Genomic DNA, 6,191 nt, shown 5'->3' on the forward strand with positions numbered 1-6,191 from the left:
CCCTTGTTGTGTATCCAACTTGTGAGATGCCAAGTCCTCGAGTGTACGATTTGCATCACCCATTGCTTCTTCTTCTTCTTCTTCAAAAGGTGGTTCTTGTTCAACCGGTTCATCTTGTTCTAGAACTTCTTATTGTAACTCTGCTTCCACTTCTAATTGTTGTTCTTCCGCTGTACCTTGACTTGGTTGGAGTATTGCCCTCATCGAGTGGCTATTCCGCACCTTGGATAGTTCCAATCTTTAGAAGCCAGAGATTAGGTACCTGAAAACAATTCTCGAAAACAAGTGAGAAACAAGACAAGAAACAAAAAGCAAATATGGAAGCGGAAGTAATGATAAGAAACTAAAAACTTAATAACAAGCCGTATGCCTCCCCGGCAGCTGCGCCAAAATTTGATCGGTTGTCAACCGTCAAATATAATTTCACTTTCTTACTTAACTACAATAATATAGTAAGTGGTAGGAAAGAGTTCGTATCCACAAAGAGGCTTTTGTTGTTATGTAATTTTCAGTTTCTAAGATAACCAAGGGGGATTTTTGTTTTAGAAAATATAATAAAATAAAGTAAAGCAAAGCAAATAGTTGGAATAATCAATAAGGAGAAGATATTGGTCATGGGATAGTATCATTCACAAACATGTATTTTCATCAATGACTAGAATTGATATTTTAATAACATGTATTTGGCTCCCCTGCTCTAGGAAACCCAGAATGTAGACACCCATCAATCAGATTCAAGCCACAAACAGTGACAGCCAATAAACACAACTCAGCAGGTTGTCCCGTAATCGCCGATCTCCCTATACGACCCGACGCTTTCGCCTTTCTTCTTCCACCAACAGCAGCGGCCTCTTACATCTCAGACCCACTTCTTCTCTTCAATTTCTCTTCATCACTAAAGTAGTCGTGCTTTTCAGACAGATAATCACATCACTAAAGCTGACATGCTTTTCAGACAGATAATCGCATCACTAAAGCTGACATGCTTTTCAAACAGAAATTAATAAATATAAGCAAATAATGAGAAATAGTTCGTTTCCAACATCATTTGCACCTTTTTGCCTTTTAAGCGACGTTTCTTCTTCTTTTGTTCCAAATGACTCCAAAGTACCTAAACACTCAAAACCAAACATAAGATATATAATTTACAAGAAAAATAGCAAAGAAAGCATAAATACTAGATATAAAATTAGGTGTTTTAGACACCTATCAACGCTTTGAAAGTTGTTTTCCTTTCTTGTTTCGTTTGCTAATTTTGTCATTTAGAAGAAAGTGATGTTTAAAAATTCTTTTATTATTTAGGTATTGGAATCATTTACAAGTTCAAAGACTTTACCGAATGCAATATACTCTTGAAAATTTATTTACTTATGAGGTGTGCATTCTTTAGGAAAAATAAATATAATTAGCTAAAATAACGGAGGAAATGTAGAAACATACAAGTTGTTCCCCCCTGTAAACAATAAGAATCAATTTATCACTTTAGGTCTGATCTTATTATCTCCTTGCCAATACTTTTAACAAAAATACGAGCTTGAACAAGTAAAGTTCTATTGAAAGTAAAGTACTGCTATACGACGATGTTAATGATAATGATCTTTGCGTGGATTTGGATGAGAATGAGGAACCAGACTAATCTGACAAAGAACCTGACTCATCTAACAAGTTCTTTGATTTTTTAAACGGGGTTTTTGATGTGTGAACTTTTAGTTTACGTATTTTTTAAGTACTGCACTAGATGCATGCTTCTTACACTGATAGATAGGTTGACATTTATGTGATGAATGATTCACTCTGAATTTTTATGTTTTCTGGAAATGATGAACATCAAAATGGATGGGTTTAGTTTATTTATCTTTAGTAGCTTATTGTATGATTGGAATAATACTACATAGGTGCCACTAATAATTCATACGTTTCCTCCCTTAACCAAGAATAATACAGGAGACAACCCAGCTTAAAATTTTTAAGGAAAATATTATTCGAAATAGGAAAGTAATTTTTTTCTATGGAATCTTCTCGAGTAGGTTAGAGATAGGAAACTAAATTTCGAAAATTTTGGGAAACAATTTTATCATAACTGTCTATGATATATTCTCTCATAAAATAAGGAAACTAACCATATTGGTTACACATCGAAAATTTGGAAATGAAAAAAGAAAAACACCAAAAATCTTTTGTTTGGCGGGTGATGAAAATGAATTTTACTGGGCGGGATGATTTCAAAAGGAAAATCAATTCTCGCCTGATGGTTTGGTTAAATTCCAAAAAGAAAAAGAAAGATGAGTTCGATCTACTTTTTTCAGTTTTTATTACTCGAATCATTCTCTCTATGAAATCATAATTATGCTACTGTCTCTAATCTTTACAAGGAACCTACCTCTTCAGACTCGATCTTTGTTGTTGGTATTATTTCTACAACCCATTATCGAATGAATACTAAATTGATGTTAGATCTTTTATTAGATCTCATGGAATCAGATGTTAGATCTTATAGGTTTACTAGTTAAAGCATGATTAGAGTTTTTATTCTATTGCTTCTTATAGGTTTACTAGTTAAAGCATGATTAGGGTTTTTATTGTATTTTTACTATCTCTAATCTTTACGCGGAACCTACCTCTTCAGACTCGAACTCTGTACTCGATCTTTGTTGTTGGTATTATTTCTACAACCCGTTATCGAATGAGTCTCTGTTACTTGGCGAGCCTGTAATGTCTGCATTTTAAGTTGCCACTTTTAATGATACCATGTTGCTGGTTGGCTAATTTGACTATCATCTTCAAGCTAAAAATGGATAATCATTATGTGGTGCTTTAGTACTCTTGGCTTTTGTAACAAAAAGTACCTTTCGCTTCATGTATAACACAATATTCATGAGGATATTTTGTGTGTTTCATTGATGTTTTAACCTCAAGTTACACACATCAATGAGTTCATGTTTGTTTTCTTTTCATATAATAGAAAATAGGTGTAACACATGTTGCTTATCCTGTTAGGTTTAGCTAATATTTTCCAAAACAAGCTCAAATTTCTAACTGAGATGCACGTACCTACACATATTTTGTCATGGGAGAAGATGATGATTACAACGTGCCCCCAGAGCAGGACCAATGGTATGATGAGGTGGATTCTGATGAAGAAACGATGGAGTTGGATGAGAGTCAATATGACATTGTACAATCAGATGGCGGTGATGATGAAGATATGGTCCCCACTGATATATTTGAATAATTAACATGTAATGATCGAAATCTTGTACTTACTTGTTTCTAATTAAACATCACATGGTTTCATATTTTGCCTCGGTTATTTCCAGAGTCAAACGATTCTGAAAATGAAAATCTCGAAGTGTTAGAAGAAAAAGAATTAGAAAATGCTCCAGAAGCAGAAAAGCAGCCACCACAGGGAGATTCTACAGAAGAGATCAGAAAAGAGAGGGGAATGACAAGAATGTTGAAGCTGCATAAAGACTTCTCGGATAAAGAAGCCAAAAAAAAGGGATATTGAGTTTGACAAAATGTTCCGGCCTATTGGTGGCCATAGAATTGAATTCAGTAGTTACCTAGGCTATTTGGCCCGTGATATGGTTGGCATAAAATATTTATGTTGGAAGGAAGTCCCTACAACAACAAGAAAAATATGTGGGAGAAAATTCTGGTATGCATATGCGGTTATTAATTCGTCGTTTTTGTTGTCGAACTGTGAGTCTGTGATGAACATACATTAGTTGTTATTGCAGTTTCATTATGAGGTGTCCCATGAATATAAGCGAGCGGTCATGAAGCGTCTAGCTGTTCAGCTGCATGACTTCAGAAGGAAATTGTACAATAATCATATAAAACCCTTCCTGGAAAGACCGGACAAACTAAAAACTTTCCCCCAAAAGTACGAAACGGTAATAGACCAAGAAGACTGGGACGAATACTTAAGTATGTACTAGAATCGCCTATATTTAAGGTATGGAATACACATTGCTTTTTCTAATTTGTGTTTCGTTCTTATTGTCTATCCCATCATACTAATGAAATTATTTTTATTTCATCTGCAAGAAAAATTCGGAGAAGGGAAAAGAGGCAATATCACAATCCAAGTTCCCATATCGGACGGGACGAGGAGGATACTCGGGATTAAAACTAAAATTAGTAAGTATGTTGTCTTATTTATTATACACTGCACATTAAAACCGGGCATATCAGATACTTCTGTTTTGTATGTCGTGTTGCGTGTCTCATATATGCAGAAACTTATAACGGTATAGGGATGTGTCCTCTTACACCAATCTGTAATTTTGTCACATTAGATGCTTTGGAATAGGTTTTCTGTTTTACATAGTTAATATCTGTGCGGATGTCAATCCTTACTTGTTTCTGGTAACTACTAGGTCAAAGAGGGAAAGGTTGCCGAAGAAGATCTTGAAGACCGGTGCTTCATGTGGGCAAAAGCACGCGAAAACAAAGACGGAATCGTACCAGGCAAATTTGTCATGGAGAAGACAACTGAAGTTGTGAGAAAACAGAAACTTTACAGTCCTCATGTTTTTAACCAAAGTAAGTGCGCAAGGTTTGTATCAGAATTTAACACATTATTTGAACAGGTAGAGAAGCGGAAGATGATTCAAGAGGGAACTCTAAAGTTTGGTCATAACGAGGATGCCCTGACAGTTGTGATCAGACCGGATAAGGGTGGACGTGTCAAGGGGGCTGGCTTTGGAGTGACGGCAAGACTTTACTTTCCAAATGGAAGAAAACAAAGACACTCGAAAGATAATGATGAACTGCGTGAAAATCTGAAATCTAAGGAGAAAGAATTAGAGTCTACTAAAAATGTGTATCAGAGATTAACAGATAACTTGGTATCTCAAGGTCATGACATTGCTCAAATTGTGGGAAACAGTATCAGCAAGTCTGGAGGAGAGGTAAGTAAACTGAGTTTTGATTAGATTGTTTAATATTTTTTAAAAACTGGCACAGTATCTGATTTTTTCAAACAATGTGTTCAACTATAGTCACATGATGCAGGACCTAGCAACGCCTCCAATCCATCTAAGAATAACATAAGCCAGAATCAGTTAAGCAACTTCCAAAAAAACATGGGAAATATGGTCTGCAAAAGTCATCTGAAAGCATCAAAGTGTTCGAGAAGCGGGACTCTCCGTCTACTAAAACGCCGACCGTTTCTACTGAATCCCCGACGTCTTAAGTATCAAAAAAGAAGTCTCCATCTCCTCCATCCACCGGAGAATCTCAGAATATGGCATCTGAAAAAGTTACCATTGATGTATGTTTTTCCAACGCATTTAAATGTTTAATCTTCCATTTACTATCTCTCATGCGCCTTCTGTTTCTGCAGGGTATAGGATGCAAACTTTGGTTTGGAGAAAAGGACAACATTGTTGCCATTGGTAGAGCTTACTCTTAAAAGAAGGTATCTTATAAAATGAAGTCAGGAATGACGGGTGAGGTTACATGCTATGGCGTCCTGGTTAGTGAAGTACTAAATGAAACCATCAAATTACCCTTAGGTACATCTTCTCGGATAAAAACTTTAAAAGATGTTGGTGATGCTGAAATTAGTTGGCCAGCAAATCAAACCATCTTGGATCAAAAGGTTGGTTGCTATGCTTGTTTGCTTTATTAACTCATTGGATATGTTTTTACACATACCAGTTATATATATATATATCTTGTTTGATATAAGAGACGAATATGTTATCAGCTATATGAATCACGGACGTTAGTGTATATTTTAGAGAACCTTATTGAACGAGATATGTGGTTAGCTATTTGATTGTGAGTCAGTTGTGAATTGTGCTTAAATGGTTTCACTGCAAAAAGAAGGTACAACTTTCATTTCAATTTTCTGATGCAGGTAAGTCAACCAAAACATTCTGAGGTTGTGAAATCACCGGATCTACTCAACGGAAGCCAATCTCGTATCGCAATATCTGAAAAAGTTCTGAAGGTATGTGTTTTAAACCAGTTACATGATCTTAAGACCATATGAGTCTGAAATATGTTATCAACTATATGAATCACGGACGCTAGGGTGTATTTTGGAGAACCTTGTATATTTGTTACCTATTCAATTCATCAGTGTCTTCGCATTCACGGTAGAATTTGGTATATTTGAATATTACTCTACTACTGCAGATAACTCAACAAAATTCGGGGAAACATACTCTGGATGTGAC

This window comes from Papaver somniferum, chromosome 8 (assembly GCF_003573695.1).
Source record: "Papaver somniferum cultivar HN1 chromosome 8, ASM357369v1, whole genome shotgun sequence".
Classification (NCBI taxonomy): Eukaryota; Viridiplantae; Streptophyta; class Magnoliopsida; order Ranunculales; family Papaveraceae; genus Papaver; species Papaver somniferum.